Raw genomic sequence first — 18,099 nt, 5'->3', positions numbered from 1 at the left:
ACATGCCTGGTTATTGGTGAACTGACTATTATGACATCTAGTATCACACTACTATGGTTGACACACAGCTACATCAAGAGAACAGATCAACAACTGATTCATTAACATAGGTCTACTAGTCTTTAACAGTATACCGTAACTTTGTCAAGGATGGACAGGTATTTGCGGAACAGCTCTCCGCCACGTCTGTTTCCATCCACGCAGCGGCGAAAAACTGAACTACCGCAACACCACACGTTTCCTTTCTCTAACATGCACTCGTGCATTCAATACAACCGTTGAGATCACAGCATGTCCGGGAAAGAAAGTGTTCTTGCCTAGTTGACTAAACACTGTAGCTAACTACAAAATAGTGGTTGTGCTTGACAAACAATTTTGGGGAAAATAGTAAACAGTTCGTTCTCCATTTTTCCTACCCTTTTCCCCCCTCACAACAGCGGTATCAACGGATGAAGTGGAGAGCTGCCATCCACCTCAGGAGGAAGATAAAACCAGAGACAGAAAACCCTGCGCTGGTTGTTCCTGGTTCAATTGAAGTCAAAGAACTGAGCAGACCAGACCCAGCTGCTATCGCATTGGTGTCTATGTGAGAGCCACCACCTTAAGTAGACAGGAACTGACAATGTTTTCGCAATGGTAAATAGGGATGCACGACATATCGGTGAACATATAGGAAGGAATCTGCCGATATTAGCTAAAAATGCCAACATCGGTATCGGCCCAATGTCTTGTTTAACGCCAATGTGCAAAACCGATGTCAAAGTACGGTATGACGTGCATACCTAAACTCAGCAAAAAAAGAAACGTCCTCTCACTGTCAACTGCGTTTTTTCCAGCCAATTTAACGTGTACATATTTGCATGGACATAACCAGATTCAACAACAGACATAAACTGAACAAGTTCCACAGACATGTGACTAACAGAAATTGAATGATGTGTCCCTGAACAAGGGGGGGGGGTTCAAAATCAAAAGTAACAGTTAGTATCTGGTGTGGCCACCAGCTGCATTAAGTACTGCAGTGCATCTCCTCCTCATGGACTGCACCAGATTTGCCAGTTCTTGCTGTGAGATGTTACCCCACTCTTCCCCCAAGGCACCTGCAAGTTCCCAGACATTTCTGGGGGGGAATGGCCCTAGCCCTCACCCTCCGATCCGACAGGTCCCAGACGTGCGCAATGGCATTGAGATCCGGGCTCTTCGCTGGCCATGGCAGAACACTGACATTGCTGTCTTGCAGGAATTCACGCACAGAGCGAGCAGCATGGCTGGTGACATTGTCATGCTGGACAACATACATAAATACTACTATGGAACACCATTTGGGTCTTTGCGTGTCAAAAAAAGATAGTCAAATAAAAACTATTTGACACATCAAATAACACAGTTCTATGATAGAATGTTGTGTGTTCTGAATAGCTTGGTACCTAGCTAGCACCAATACAACCAGCCTGAAAACAATGACCAGTGGAAACTGCAGTCATTTTTATTATTCTTAGGAATGAATCCTTGTGAGTAAGTATTAGCTAGATAGCCACTTGTTGTTTGCCTATTTAAAATTGAACTTCTGTTCATAAAAATAAAGCTAGCGAGCTACTTAACCCTGCTGCCAAAAGCTAACGTTATAAGCAGCCAGCTAACAAGGCTCGACCGGAGCGGGTTGTGAAGCTAGGCACAACAGTGGAATTTGTGGTTTGCCTTCAAAATAAAAGTACCTCTTTGAAAGTGATGCAGAAGGTTTCAATTGGTGGAATCATGCCATATTTAGACCAGATCATGTTCAACAAGGTTGGAATGTGAAGCAATGAAATTGGGTATCAGTCTACTCGGTGACACCCACAGAACACAACTGAAGAGTTTAAGCAAATATTAGTGTTATAGCTCTTATCGCAGGACTGTGAGAAACCACCTCCCCGGTCAGCCTATTGTGTGTATTGACATTCATATTGCACTGTACACCTAAGGATTAACTAAGTATTGGGAAACAATGAAACGGGGTATCAGTCTACTCCATACCCAAGACATTTTCTCCCAACATCCTCCTCAGAGTTATCAGACTCCAAAACATGCACACAGTATTGTTTTTCCTCGGGAATAGTGTTCAGTACACATAGGTTGACAATAAATGTGGCTAAATTCACAGTTGTTTCAGAGTCCCGCAATAAGAACTACAACACTTATGTTCTCTGGGTGTCACTGAGTAGACTGATACCCCAATTTCATTGATCCACAAACCATAGGTAAGGCTGTACAGTGAAATAAGTATGCCCCCAATGTAATTCTGAAGTATAATAAATCCAGCGTGATTTCAGATTGTCAAATTAACAAAATTGTATTTTGTTGATTATATATAACATTCCAACCTCGTTTAGCTTTATCTATTCCATTATGACATAATTCTACTATTTGTATTCATTTGCATCACTATCAATGACATACTTGTATTTTGAAGGCTAACCGCAAAGTACACGGTTGTGGCTAATCCTTCTTGTGGCTAGCTGCACATAGATGGGTCCGACCACCATTAAGCAAATAAGAACTGTCTTATAAATTAGGGTTATTTTAGATGACACTACAGAAACAGATGTCGTTTTGCTATGTTTTTGGGGAAAAACATTGTTTGCATCCATGAACTGGCTAGCTTATTGTTTTAATGACCAGCACTGTAGGTGCGCGAGATAACTTCACCAGTATCACAGCGTATTGATGAATCGTTGTGACAATACAATATGAAATATGAGTGAGTTTAATCAATGTGTAATAACTATATAAAAAAAATTATGAACGTGTAAAATGATTATGTGACGTGGAGTCATATTCAGGACCGGACACGTCAAATAGTGTTATCTTTTTTGACATGCAAAGACACAAACAGCATTCCATAGAAATCCTGGATGAGAATGAAACTGAACAAATGAACAACGAAACAGCACAGCAAGTAAGTGAAAGAAATAGATTTTGATTATGTTTTACTGTAATGGGGACATACGTAAATGCCAACAAAATAACTTCTTGGTCAGTGTGGTGTGGTGGTGTGTGTGTAACCTTTATTTAACTAGGCAAGTCAGTTATGAACAAATTCTTATTTACAATGACGTCCTAACCCGGACGATGCTGGGCCAATTGTGCGCCGCCCTATGTGACTCCCAATCACGGCCAGATGTAATACAGCCTGGATTCGAACCAGGGACAGTAGTGACGCCTCTTGCACAGAGATACAGTGCCTTAGACGGCTGAGTCCATGTGTGTTAACTATTTAACTGTACTAGAATGATTAAAAGGCCGCTAAATTTGTAAATATCGGTATCGTTTTTTTTGAGGCAAGGAAAATATTGGATATCGGTATGGGCAAAAACATATCGGTGCATCACTAATGGTAAACGGCCTGAATGAACTATTTTCATTCATCCACCATCTTTTATAGTACTACAACTACGGGGGCGAGCCGGAGCAGAGAGCTAAAGAGTTTTGTCCTCTGATTGGTTCAGCTCCAACTTCAGACGGTTGAGTCAAAAACCACAATGTGCCAACTAGTCTATTTCTGTGTATTTTTCATACCAGTGCACTTTGACCTCAAATTGCATTCAAGCATGGTACGCAAAATGCGTGCAAGTTGGGCTGGGAGATGGAATTGGGAGCGATAGCAGACCTACCATTCACCTCACACTTGATTCCATCGCAACGTGCTAATGAGCTAATGCGTTAACTCGCTAGCGCTGCTTGGTGAGTCTACTGCTGATCCACACCACACAGTGAAGAAGCAAAAAAAACAGGAGGGAGGGATGGAGGATGATATTTAAGAAGAGTGATAAATTAGTGATAAATGAGGAGGGTGTTGGTGCCACCTGACAAACACAGTTAACAGTTAGACAGGCAGTGAAAATACAGCATCACTCAAGGGAGGGGGCAAGCGTATTTGGGTAACACTGTCAGGTAGCGTGTTTTGACAGTTAAACAGCCAGTGAAAATACATAATCACTGCATCACTCAATGTTGGTTCCCCATAGGGAAGGGAGAAGGGGGAAGAGTATTTGGGTAACATCGTCAGGAAGTGTGACTGGGAATTGTGGTGGAGGGAGACAATTGAAGACATGACAGGGGATGAGACTCAGTGGATACAACAAATTAACCCAAACAGAACTTGCTAATTATATTTCTGCAGGGCTGTGGAAATTTACTTAAGGGTTGATAAAATGCAGGTATGGATTTTACCCAGTCTCAAAGCCGAATGGTTTAGATTGCTTGGAATGTTACGGGAGAAGCTCCGACCAATTGCGACCATGCCTGTGCAGATCAAACTTTTTATTTTTTTATTGCCGTCTTTGATGAAATGACCCTTTTCATGTAAAAAATAACAGAATACACTGACAATTTAAAACAAAACCACACTTCCTGAAGAAACCACTGTTTATCCTGCACCAGTGCCAGAGTTTCCTGAAGAGTGTTGCTGGTCAGGTTTCTTAGAAAACCTTTCAGAGCGCCTTCTCTTTTCTCCTGATTTCTAGGAATTTACCCCCATCTTAGCGTAGCCTCGAGGTTTGCGTTAGCTTTCAGAAATCTGCATTGTTAACTCAACTCAAAAGAAGCCCAAATATTGAACAGAGCAGTAGGTTAGTTTATCTGTCTGGATCAAGTGCAATTCTGTGACTTTGGTTGTGTCTACACTTCACACTTGTGTGACTTTATCAGAATACGTAGAGCGCATTGAAAAGACGGGTCTAGACTAGAGGTCGACCGATTATGATTTTTCAATGCCGATACAGATTGGAGGACCAGAAAAACCACAACAAAAAAATAATAATGTAATAATGATAATTACAACAATACTGAATGAAAACGTATTTTAACTTAATATAATACATCAATAAAACTCAATTTAGCCTCGAGTAAATAATGAAACATGTTCAATTTGGTTTACATAATGCAAAAACACATTGTTGGAGAAGAAAGTAAAAGTGAAATGTGCTATGTAAGAAAGCTAACGTTTCATTTCCTTGCTCAGAACATGAGAACATATGAAAGCTGGTGGTTCCTTTTAACATGAGTCTTCAATATTCCCGGGTAAGAAGTTTTAGGTTGTAGTTATTATAGGACTATTTCCCTCTATACCATTTGTATATCATTAACCTTGACTATTGGATGTTCTTATAGGCACCTTAGTATTGCCAGTGTAACAGTATAGCTTCCTTCCCTCTAGTTAGCGCGCGCTAACTAGCTAGCCATTTCACGTCGGTTACACCAGCCTCATCTCAGGAGTTGATAGGCTTGAAGTCATAAACAGCGCAATGCTTGACGCACAACGAAGAGCTGATGGCAAATGCACGAAAGTGCTGTTTGAATGAATGTTTACGCGCCTGCTTCTGCCTACCACCGCTCAGTCAGATACTTGTATGCTCAGTCAGATATGCAACGCAGGAGACGCTAGATAATAGCTAGTAATATCATCAACCATGTGTAGTTAACTAGTGATTATGATTGATTGTTTTTTATAAGATAAGTTTAATGCTAGCTAGCAACTTACCTTGGCTTACTGCATTCGCGTAACAGGCAGTCTCCTTGTGGAGTGCAACGAGAGAGAGGCAGGTCGTTATTGCATTGGACTAGTTAACTATAAGGTTGCAAGACTAGATCCCCCAAGCAGACACGGTGAAAATCTGTCGTTCTGCCCCTGAACAAAGCAGTTAACCCACCGTTCCTAGGCCATCATTGAAAATAAGAATGTGTTAACTGACTTGCCCAATTAAATAAAAAGGTATTTAAAAAAAAACACATTATTGTTATTATTTAATTATTTTTTTAATCGGCGCCCAAAAATACTGATTACCGATTGTTATGAAAACTTGAAATTGGCCCTAATTAATTGGCCATTCCGATTAATCGGTCGACCTCTAGTCTAGACGCACAAATGTTGCTTTGTGGTCTGATCTAGCTGACCAATTCAGGAGGTGGTCAGGGATGCACTGTGTGCAGATTTCTCAGTTGATGCAAATCAGGCTCCTGAAAGCGCATACAGTGGGCAACAAGAAAACTTGTGTTTTGGGGACGAGATGTACCTTGTCATTTTAACGTTGGGGGAAATATGTTCTTCGAGCGTGACAAACATGTTTCGCTGGCATCATAAATGCTTGCCAGCTAGCTAATATTTAGACTAAACATTTTGGCTTTTTTATGACGGTTTTGGAGCAGTGGCTTCTTCCTTTCTGAGCAGTCTTTCAGGTTGTGCCGATATAGGACTTGTTTTACTGTGGATATAAATAATTTCCTCCAGGATCTTCACAAGGTCCTTTGCTGTTGTTCTGGGGTTGATTTCCACTTTTCTCACCAAAGTACGTTCATCTCTAGGAGACAGAACGCGTCTCCTTCCTGAGCAGTATGACGGCTGCGTAGTCCCATGGTGTTTATACTTGTGTACTATTGTTTGTACAGATGAACGTGGTACCTTCAGGCGTTTGGAAATTGCTCCCAAGGATGAAGCAGACTTGTGGAGGTCTACAATTATTTTCTGGGGTCTTGGCTGATTTATTTTGATTTTCCCATGATGTCAAGCAAAGAGACACTGAGTTTAAAGGTAGGCCTTGAAATACATCCATAGGTACACCTCTAATTGACTCAAATGATGTAAATTAGCCCAAGCTGTTTAAAAGCACTGACCCACTGGAATTGTAATACAGTCAATTGTAAGTGCAATAATCTGTCTGTAAACAATTGTTGGAAAGATTACTTGTGTCATGCACAAAGTAGATGTCCTAAACAACTTGTCAAAACTATATTTTGTTAACAAGACATTTGTGGAGTGGTTGAAAAACTAGTTTTAATGACTCCAACCTAAGTGTATGTAAACATCTGACTCTCCCACTTCCTCAATATCACTCCCTCTTTTTCTACTCACTGTCTTTCTAGTTCTCTCCCTTCAGCTCTTCCTTCTTTCACTTGCTCTCACCACCACTTGTCCCTCTCTTTCAGCTCTCAAGGTTCTTCACTCTCCGTCTCTAGCTCCATCCAGCTGTATATTCTCTGCTAAGCTTAGTGGCTGAGGCCAGCAGTGAGTGGCACAGTTTTCTGTCCGAGCCAGGCGCCTTCACACACACAATGTCCCGGTCGGTCAATCACCAAGTCAAGCATGGCTTATTTTCACAGCCTGCACGAGCCGAGCACACACACCCCTCCTGCATCTCCCTCTTACACAGACTACTTTATGTCCCCTCACACACACACCTCTGCCCTCCTTTGAGCAGCAGGGAGCTGGCGATGGGATCTGTGCTGACTTTATATTTCCTGGCTGGAGTAGATTGCAAGAGCACGAAATAGAGCAAGAAGAGTGTCCATTTCAACACAAAGGGGCTAATGACCCAACTAAACCAGATGTCAAAACTTGGAGACTAGCAAAACGAGGCTATTCAGGCACCATCCCTTCCTTCTCCAAAACCATTCACCCAAATGAAAAGTGCTTTTCAGGTATTCAGAGGGGACTTCAACTTGATGGATGAACAAGGCTTATTTGCTTGGGATGAGAATTTGGAGTATTTTCTATTAGAGCTGAGACAATACACCGAAAATGACTGACAATGCTATCCTCTTACTGAAGCATTTTGCTTAAGTCGGTCATTTCCGGTGATTTTGCTACACAACGTTCCTGTAGATTGACCAATGGTTTAAGAACAACAGTAATATACGCATTGTGTTGATTCCTGCTATGAAATATCTGCCTTTTCCGTTTTGCTGTTGGCTGCTGACTCCCACTCCCTCCCCCCACTGACACAGAGGAGGGAGAGATGCATTCTGAGAAGCACAAGCAAATGACCATTGCTCAAAATACTATTGCGGGAAAAAGGTTTTAAAGCAACTACTGTTGTTCTAGTCAAAGCTTTCTGTGAGGATATCACGCATGCCTCACCTGTTAATATCGAGTCCGTGGCACCACTTCTCAACCAGAGTAGGCTGTAGTGTGCCATTTGCGGTAAATAGACCGATATCAAGAAGGCCTAGCACTGGAAAGTTTTTGTGGGACATTGTGTTTTAAAATTCCCACTTCCTCAGGTGTTGAAAAATATAGCCTATATGGGCCAATATGCAATTTTATGTTTTGTCCATGTCGCCCAACTGTAGCACCTCCCTAAAAAAGTAAAAATTGCTGATTTATCATTATCGCAAAAAACAGGCAATTTATTGCGAGATGGATTTTTGTCCATATCGCCCAGCTCCATTTTCCATACATTTTCTACACTCTGTATCAAAGCCATATCAAATATCTTGGTTCTAAAGTAGTTGCTATAGAGCTATTTCATATTAATTGTTGAGAGGAAAATAGTACACCTACAAACATCTGATAATCTCTTCTTCAAAAGGGTCAGTAATTGCTTCCAAAGCTGTGTTTTCCCACAATTTCATTTTAAAATGTTACAGCCTACAATTAGAAAAAAAAAATGTGATCCCAGAGCACAGGGAGAGGGAGTGAGTGGCTTGCCAGCAGGCCTCAGCAAAACAGGGGCAGGGCGATGCAAGAGCGGTTCAAAGTTTCTTACGCCATCCATGTCTTTATACGCCATCCATACGTCCCTAGTGTTCATAGACCATGTCCACTTTAACACGGCATCTTTTTCCCTGTCCGTCTTTCATTTATCCCTCCCTCTCTCTTTTCAAGTTGACAACTGACCGATGTGAGTGGGAGACGCAAGCATGGCAATATCTGCTATATAATGAAAGGAAACGGTGAGGCTGAAATATAAACGGCTTAAAACGTGTGCAGTGACTGCAGACTGTCATTTAAAACTGCCAATTAGGCTGTAATATGGGCCAGGCTCAGCCGGCGCAAAAAGACACTGTCATACGTGTGACAACCCACCCACCCCTCCTCGGAGGTTCCATTACTAAGTGCATCATGAGTATGTGACACGGGTGGGCCCTAAATGTGCCATTTGGTACAAATCTGTCGTTCTGCCCCTGAACAGGGGGGCCGTCATTGAAAATAAGAGATTTTTTCTGTGCAACGTCTCTGGAAAACTTCCCCAAACATTCCTGGAGTATCCGCTTCGATAATCAGACCAGCTCGGCGGCAGAGAGACAAGCTAGCTGCAATCAGGTCAGTGTGGGACAAGTGGGTGGACCGTCTTCCCCTGTTTTACATCCCTGGGCCCGACGTTACAGTTGATGAGCAGCTTATGACATTTAGAGGCCGCTGCCCCTTCAGGCAGTGCATACCATCTAAACCTGCAAAAAATGGAATCAAGATCTGGGCTGCCTGTGATTCTGCATCATCATATGCGTGAAATGTGCAAGTGTACACAGGGAAGCCAGATGGAGGAGCCCCTGAGAAGAACCAAGGGATGTGGGATGTCCTGGACGTGACACAGGGACTCCGTGGCCATGAAATCACATGCGCTAACTTTTTTTAAACTTTGCACAGGTTGGGAAGGGAGCTCCTCACGAGGAAGCTGACGATGGTAGGAACAGTACAAAAAAACAAGCCAGAGCTTCCAACTCAGCTCTTGAATACACGGAACAGGCCTATCAATTCCTCTAAGTTCGTGTTCAAGGCCCACACGTCCCTAGTGTTCTACATGCCAAAGAAAGGCAAAAATGTGGTACTCATGAATACACTGCATAGGGATGGGAGAAGCTGTGGCCAGGAACATCATCAACCAGGAATCATAATGATTACAATGCCACAAAATCAAATCAAGAGTCGGCTTTCTATTCCGCAACAAAGCCTCCTTCACTCACGCCGCCAAACTTACCCTAGTAAAACTGACTATCCTACCGATCCTCGACTTTGGCGATGTCATCTACAAAATTGCTTCCAACACTCTACTCAGCAAACTGGATGCAGTTTATCACAGTGCCATCCGTTTTGTCACTAAAGCACCTTATACCACCCACCACTGCGACTTGTATGCTCTAGTCGGCTGGCCCTCGCTACATATTCGTCGCCAGACCCACTGGCTCCAGGTCATCTACAAGTCCATGCTAGGTAAAGCTCCGCCTTATCTCAGTTCACTGGTCACGATGGCAACACCCATCCGTAGCACGCGCTCCAGCAGGTGTATCTCACTGATCATCCCTAAAGCCAACACCTCATTTGGCCGCTTTTCGTTCCAGTACTCTGCTGCCTGTGACTGGAACGAATTGCAAAAATCGCTGAAGTTGGAGACTTTTATCTCCCTCACCAACTTCAAACATCTGCTATCTGAGCAGCTAACCGATCGCTGCAGCTGTACATAGTCTATTGGTAAATAGCCCACCCATTTTCACCTACCTCATCCCCATACTGTTTTTATTTATTTACTTTTCTGCTCTTTTGCACACCAATATCTCTACCTGTACATGTCCATCTGATCATTTATCACTCCAGTGTTAATCTGCAAAATTGTAATTATTCGCCTACCTCCTCATGCCTTTTGCACACAATGTATATAGACTCCCCTTTTTTTCTACTGTGTTATTGACTTGTTAATTGCTTACTCCATGTGTAACTCTGTTGTCTGTTCACACTGCTATGCTTTATCTTGGCCAGGTCGCAGTTGCAAATGAGAACTTGTTCTCAACTAGCCTACCTGGTTAAATAAAGGTGTTCTCAACTAGCCTACCTGGTTAAATAAAGGTGTTCTCAACTAGCCTACCTGGTTAAATAAAGGTGTTCTCAACCAGCCTACCTGGTTAAATAAAGGTGTTCTCAACTAGCCTACCTGGTTAAATAAAGGTGTTCTCAACTAGCCTACCTGGTTAAATAAAGGTGTTCTCAACTAGCCTACCTGGTTAAATAAAGGTGTTCTCAACTAGCCTACCTGGTTAAATAAAGGTGTTCTCAACTAGCCTACCTGGTTAAATAAAGGTGTTCTCAACTAGCCTACCTGGTTAAATAAAGGTGTTCTCAACTAGCCTACCTGGTTAAATAAAGGTGTTCTCAACTAGCCTACCTGGTTAAATAAAGGTGTTCTCAACTAGCCTACCTGGTTAAATAAAGGTGTTCTCAACTAGCCTACCTGGTTAAATAAAGGTGTTCTCAACTAGCCTACCTGGTTAAATAAAGGTGTTCTCAACTAGCCCACCTGGTTAAATAAAGGTGTTCTCAACTAGCCCACCTGGTTAAATAAAGGTGTTCTCAACTAGCCTACCTGGTTAAATAAAGGTGTTCTCAACTAGCCTACCTGGTTAAATAAAGGTGTTCTCAACTAGCCTACCTGGTTAAATAAAGGTGTTCTCAACTAGCCTACCTGGTTAAATAAAGGTGTTCTCAACTAGCCTACCTGGTTAAATAAAGGTGTTCTCAACCAGCCTACCTGGTTAAATAAAGGTGTTCTCAACTAGCCTACCTGGTTAAATAAAGGTGTTCTCAACTAGCCTACCTGGTTAAATAAAGGTGTTCTCAACTAGCCTACCTGGTTAAATAAAGGTGTTCTCAACTAGCCTACCTGGTTAAATAAAGGTGTTCTCAACTAGCCCACCTGGTTAAATAAAGGTGTTCTCAACTAGCCTACCTGGTTAAATAAAGGTGTTCTCAACTAGCCCACCTGGTTAAATAAAGGTGTTCTCAACTAGCCTACCTGGTTAAATAAAGGTGTTCTCAACTAGCCCACCTGGTTAAATAAAGGTGTTCTCAACTAGCCTACCTGGTTAAATAAAGGTGTTCTCAACTGGCCTACCTGGTTAAATAAAGGTGTTCTCAACTAGCCTACCTGGTTAAATAAAGGTGTTCTCAACTAGCCCACCTGGTTAAATAAAGGTGTTCTCAACTAGCCCACCTGGTTAAATAAAGGTGTTCTCAACTAGCCTACCTGGTTAAATAAAGGTGTTCTCAACTAGCCTACCTGGTTAAATAAAGGTGTTCTCAACTAGCCTACCTGGTTAAATAAAGGTGTTCTCAACTAGCCTACCTGGTTAAATAAAGGTGTTCTCAACTAGCCTACCTGGTTAAATAAAGGTGTTCTCAACTAGCCCACCTGGTTAAATAAAGGTGTTCTCAACTAGCCCACCTGGTTAAATAAAGGTGTTCTCAACCAGCCCACCTGGTTAAATAAAGGTGTTCTCAACTAGCCCACCTGGTTAAATAAAGGTGTTCTCAACCGGCCCACCTGGTTAAATAAAGGTGTTCTCAACCAGCCTACCTGGTTAAATAAAGGTGTTCTCAACTAGCCTACCTGGTTAAATAAAGGTGTTCTCAACTAGCCTACCTGGTTAAATAAAGGTGTTCTCAACTAGCCTACCTGGTTAAATAAAGGTGTTCTCAACTAGCCTACCTGGTTAAATAAAGGTGTTCTCAACTAGCCCACCTGGTTAAATAAAGGTGTTCTCAACCAGCCCACCTGGTTAAATAAAGGTGTTCTCAACTAGCCCACCTGGTTAAATAAAGGTGTTCTCAACTAGCCCACCTGGTTAAATAAAGGTGTTCTCAACTAGCCTACCTGGTTAAATAAAGGTGTTCTCAACCAGCCCACCTGGTTAAATAAAGGTGTTCTCAACTAGCCTACCTGGTTAAATAAAGGTGTTCTCAACTAGCCTACCTGGTTAAATAAAGGTGTTCTCAACTAGCCTACCTGGTTAAATAAAGGTGTTCTCAACTAGCCTACCTGGTTAAATAAAGGTGTTCTCAACTAGCCTACCTGGTTAAATAAAGGTGTTCTCAACTAGCCCACCTGGTTAAATAAAGGTGTTCTCAACTAGCCTACCTGGTTAATAAAGGTGTTCTCAACTAGCCTACCTGGTTAAATAAAGGTGTTCTCAACTAGCCCACCTGGTTAAATAAAGGTGTTCTCAACTAGCCTACCTGGTTAAATAAAGGTGTTCTCAACTAGCCTACCTGGTTAAATAAAGGTGTTCTCAACTAGCCTACCTGGTTAAATAAAGGTGTTCTCAACTAGCCTACCTGGTTAAATAAAGGTGTTCTCAACTAGCCCACCTGGTTAAATAAAGGTGTTCTCAACCAGCCCACCTGGTTAAATAAAGGTGTTCTCAACTAGCCTACCTGGTTAAATAAAGGTGTTCTCAACTAGCCCACCTGGTTAAATAAAGGTGTTCTCAACTAGCCTACCTGGTTAAATAAAGGTGTTCTCAACCAGCCCACCTGGTTAAATAAAGGTGTTCTCAACTAGCCTACCTGGTTAAATAAAGGTGTTCTCAACTAGCCTACCTGGTTAAATAAAGGTGTTCTCAACTAGCCTACCTGGTTAAATAAAGGTGTTCTCAACTAGCCTACCTGGTTAAATAAAGGTGTTCTCAACTAGCCTACCTGGTTAAATAAAGGTGTTCTCAACTAGCCCACCTGGTTAAATAAAGGTGTTCTCAACTAGCCTACCTGGTTAATAAAGGTGTTCTCAACTAGCCTACCTGGTTAAATAAAGGTGTTCTCAACTAGCCCACCTGGTTAAATAAAGGTGTTCTCAACTAGCCTACCTGGTTAAATAAAGGTGTTCTCAACTAGCCTACCTGGTTAAATAAAGGTGTTCTCAACTAGCCTACCTGGTTAAATAAAGGTGTTCTCAACTAGCCTACCTGGTTAAATAAAGGTGTTCTCAACTAGCCTACCTGGTTAAATAAAGGTGTTCTCAACTAGCCCACCTGGTTAAATAAAGGTGTTCTCAACTAGCCTACCTGGTTAAATAAAGGTGTTCTCAACTAGCCCACCTGGTTAAATAAAGGTGTTCTCAACTAGCCCACCTGGTTAAATAAAGGTGTTCTCAACTAGCCTACCTGGTTAAATAAAGGTGTTCTCAACTAGCCCACCTGGTTAAATAAAGGTGTTCTCAACTAGCCTACCTGGTTAAATAAAGGTGTTCTCAACTAGCCTACCTGGTTAAATAAAGGTGTTCTCAACTAGCCTACCTGGTTAAATAAAGGTGTTCTCAACTAGCCTACCTGGTTAAATAAAGGTGTTCTCAACTAGCCTACCTGGTTAAATAAAGGTGTTCTCAACTAGCCTACCTGGTTAAATAAAGGTGTTCTCAACTAGCCTACCTGGTTAAATAAAGGTGTTCTCAACCAGCCTACCTGGTTAAATAAAGGTGTTCTCAACTAGCCCACCTGGTTAAATAAAGGTGTTCTCAACTAGCCCACCTGGTTAAATAAAGGTGTTCTCAACTAGCCTACCTGGTTAAATAAAGGTGTTCTCAACTAGCCCACCTGGTTAAATAAAGGTGTTCTCAACTAGCCCACCTGGTTAAATAAAGGTGTTCTCAACTAGCCTACCTGGTTAAATAAAGGTGTTCTCAACTAGCCCACCTGGTTAAATAAAGGTGTTCTCAACTAGCCCACCTGGTTAAATAAAGGTGTTCTCAACTAGCCTACCTGGTTAAATAAAGGTGTTCTCAACTAGCCTACCTGGTTAAATAAAGGTGTTCTCAACTAGCCTACCTGGTTAAATAAAGGTGTTCTCAACTAGCCTACCTGGTTAAATAAAGGTGTTCTCAACCAGCCTACCTGGTTAAATAAAGGTGTTCTCAACTAGCCTACCTGGTTAAATAAAGGTGTTCTCAACTAGCCTACCTGGTTAAATAAAGGTGTTCTCAACTAGCCCACCTGGTTAAATAAAGGTGTTCTCAACTAGCCTACCTGGTTAAATAAAGGTGTTCTCAACTAGCCTACCTGGTTAAATAAAGGTGTTCTCAACTAGCCTACCTGGTTAAATAAAGGTGTTCTCAACTAGCCTACCTGGTTAAATAAAGGTGTTCTCAACTAGCCTACCTGGTTAAATAAAGGTGTTCTCAACTAGCCTACCTGGTTAAATAAAGGTGTTCTCAACTAGCCTACCTGGTTAAATAAAGGTGTTCTCAACTAGCCTACCTGGTTAAATAAAGGTGTTCTCAACTAGCCTACCTGGTTAAATAAAGGTGTTCTCAACTAGCCTACCTGGTTAAATAAAGGTGTTCTCAACTAGCCTACCTGGTTAAATAAAGGTGTTCTCAACTAGCCTACCTGGTTAAATAAAGGTGTTCTCAACTAGCCTACCTGGTTAAATAAAGGTGTTCTCAACTAGCCTACCTGGTTAAATAAAGGTGTTCTCAACTAGCCTACCTGGTTAAATAAAGGTGAAATAAAAATAAAATAAATAAACAAAAGGAGGGGTGGACCATTTAGACAAGCTGGTGACTGGCTACAACTGCAAAAGAACCCTACGCTGGTCACTTGTGATATTCTTCAACATCTTAGACATCTCAACACGTTTGTCATCTGGATGGCGTTGAACCCAGATTGGAACAGAGGGAAGCTCCAGAGGAGACAGCTCTTTCTTGAAGAGCTGGGCAAGGCATTGGTAAGACCTCAAATCCAGAGGCAACATATCCCAAGGAATCCAGCTTCTGCAGCCATTGTGAGGATTCAGGAGGAGGATGCTGGAGCCCCACCCGCCAGACCCACAGAACGAACAACTCCAATACTGGAAGTGTGTGTGTGTCTGACTATCCTACCTTGGCCTGCTGTAACCATATAAGTGAGTGAGATGTTAGTAAAATTCCTGAACTAAGTGTTTTCATCATTCTAGATTGCAGCTGGTAACAACAAGAAGCTCTGCGATGTGTGTGGACCCAAGGAGGACAGGAAGACATTACATGCATCAACTGCAAGAAATACATTTGCAACACACACACACAGTAAAACTCTGTCCCTCATGTGGTGTGTAGACTGGCCTTAATTTGTGTTCAACGAGACTCATTTATCATTTCCATAAAATACTGTATGTAAGATTTGTCCTTACAATTTGTTGAGTACAAAGCAATAACCATCAATAGTGATGAAAACCTTGTTTCATTTATATTTGTTCAAGACAAACATGATTTAGTCCAACCATGTCTTGATTATAATAGATTTTAGTTTACAAAAATCACCCTTTATCCAAAACAAATATTGATAATTGATAAATGTGACCTAGCAGAGGTAAGTCAACAATAAGTATTTTTACATAAATTGTTATGGCTGTATTGTTTTAAAAACCCAATAATTTTATGGGTCCATCGGCACAGCGAACATTGGGTGAATAACAAAAACATGAACCCCACACAAGGGTTAAGTGCCTGTAGGTACCAGGCACACCAGTTTGAGTGTGTCAAGAACTGCAACATTACTGGGTTTCTCAAGCTCAACAGTTTCCTATGTGTATCAAGAACCACCCAAAAGACATACAGCCAACTCGACAACTGTGGGAAGCATTGGAGCCAACATGGGCGAGAATCCCTGTGGAACGCTTTCGACACCTTGAAGAGTCCATGCCCCGACAAATTGAGGCTGTGCTGAGGGAAAACGGGGGTGCAACTCAATATTAGGAAGGTGTTCCTAATGTTTTTTACACTCTGTGTACTGAATGTTTGCTGCAGAGAGACAATAGACAGCATGAGAAAACGAGGTTGTGATAAGTCAAAAGTGCTGAAAACATGTTAGCTCGCTATTTAAAAAGGGTGAGGACAAGCTATAGGACGTAAAATACAGCCGTATAGATACAGGTACAGCCGACTAGCGCTAGCTAATGCTACCTGCAGGAGCAAAATATATTTCTCGATTTTACAAATTGACACTTACAGTCAAATATCAATATAATATCATCCAAAAATAATATTGCGATATGTAAATGTTTAGATTCCCCCCATTTAACATCAACTGTCATTACTAATTGCTGATTTTACAATTAGACTCAAACGGATACGTATTAGCTTGTTTTTTAAATTCAATTTGTACTTTGGCATAGTAATTTCTGAATGAGTTAATTTGAATGAGCAGAGCTATGCCTCTTCACTAACAACTCTAGAGAATGACAGACCAAAGCCAGTAAATAGCCAGCAAACAATGAACCAACCTCCTTCCCTTCAACTACCTTTACGCTGTGGTGCTGTTCAACACACATGACTTACTACAACGGCCTGCCTTGAGAGTAGCTGCTGAGCTCACAAGTAGCTAAGCCTAGAGGTGGCTACATCAAGACGTGGGCAATGTGTGCACTAGTATGTCACACACCCACTGACTAAAGTATTGGTGATGAGGGGAATTGAAGGGGGAGGGGGCAATGGGACCCTGCTGGGGTGACAGATGGCCTGAATAGGGGGTGAGGGGCACGTGTTTGCACTCTGTGACTTCAATGAAAGGCATACCCCCCCATTCACCGTGGGAGTGATGTGCAACCCAAACTGGGCCTCTCGGCAGGGACCCAACGTCAGGGCAGGGGATGCTCCTATGGGGCTCTCCAGGCATGACCGCAGACACTAAGGGGGAAAACGCACACCACACCTTGTCTGGGGTAATTTACTGCTAACAGCTCCTAGTGTTCCCACGCTTCCAGGCTCTGCTGGGCTAACATGGCAATTGGAGATTGAACACTTGGGGTCGATAATAACATACCAGGGGTTGGATGCATTAGGGGATTTTGCAATGGATTGTGTGTGAATAACATGGTCATCACCAAAGAAAGTAATGGACATCGGAATCAGCAGATGTGTTGCTTTGGTTATTGTCTCTATTGGCTACATAGTGAAAGAGGCATGGTGCATTCACAACTACAATTCTAACATTCTGGTTCAGTAACTTTTTATCTAGAACATTTGAAAGAGGTAGGCCCTACAAGTGTATTCTATCAGCAGTGGGAAACCCATATGAACAGATATGGAACATGATATAGCAATGAAAAGTGACAACTGTCAAGATATTGGGACATAAGACTGCGTTTTATGACATTGACACAACATGCAATCAAATGCATGACAGTGTGGGAGTGGGACATGATAGGCCTATGGTTAAATTACTTTAATCTGACCATGGCATCAGAATTGGCCTACTCTGAGCCAAGACTCTCAGCCAGTTCGGCATGCAGCAGGGTGCAAGACTGTGCCTAAAATGTTTCTGCAGATAAAGGCCTGCTATCAAGATGTTTGACGAAGGTAAACATGAACATAATTTAGCCCCCAGCAGAGTCCCCAATCCCTATAATAACGTCATTCCATTTTGATATGGGTATAACGGTTAGTTTTCAACAGAGTATCTGACATGATTTAGGCCAGGGATGGGCAACTCCCGTCCTCGGGGCCGGAGTGGTGTTACTCTTCCCCACATCCCTTGGAAACATAGCTGATTAAACTAATTGTATTCTAAACTGAAGACCATGATTAGTTGATTATTGGAGTCAGTTGG

At 42.0% G+C, this 18,099-nt stretch overlaps 1 protein-coding gene across 6 annotated transcripts in view; it reads right to left on the bottom strand.

Annotated features, from left to right (window-relative positions):
* LOC110513526 (CREB-binding protein) overlaps positions 1-18,099 on the bottom strand; it is a 69,255-nt gene that overhangs the window by 49,381 nt on the left and 1,775 nt on the right. The gene's annotated exons all lie outside the window — the stretch shown is intronic.

This window comes from Oncorhynchus mykiss, chromosome 17, assembly GCF_057628025.1.
Source record: "Oncorhynchus mykiss isolate SJ-2025 chromosome 17, ASM5762802v1, whole genome shotgun sequence".
Taxonomy (NCBI): domain Eukaryota; kingdom Metazoa; phylum Chordata; class Actinopteri; order Salmoniformes; family Salmonidae; genus Oncorhynchus; species Oncorhynchus mykiss.
Note: the sequence above shows the minus strand (reverse complement) of the source record. Positions and strands in the feature narration are given on the sequence as shown.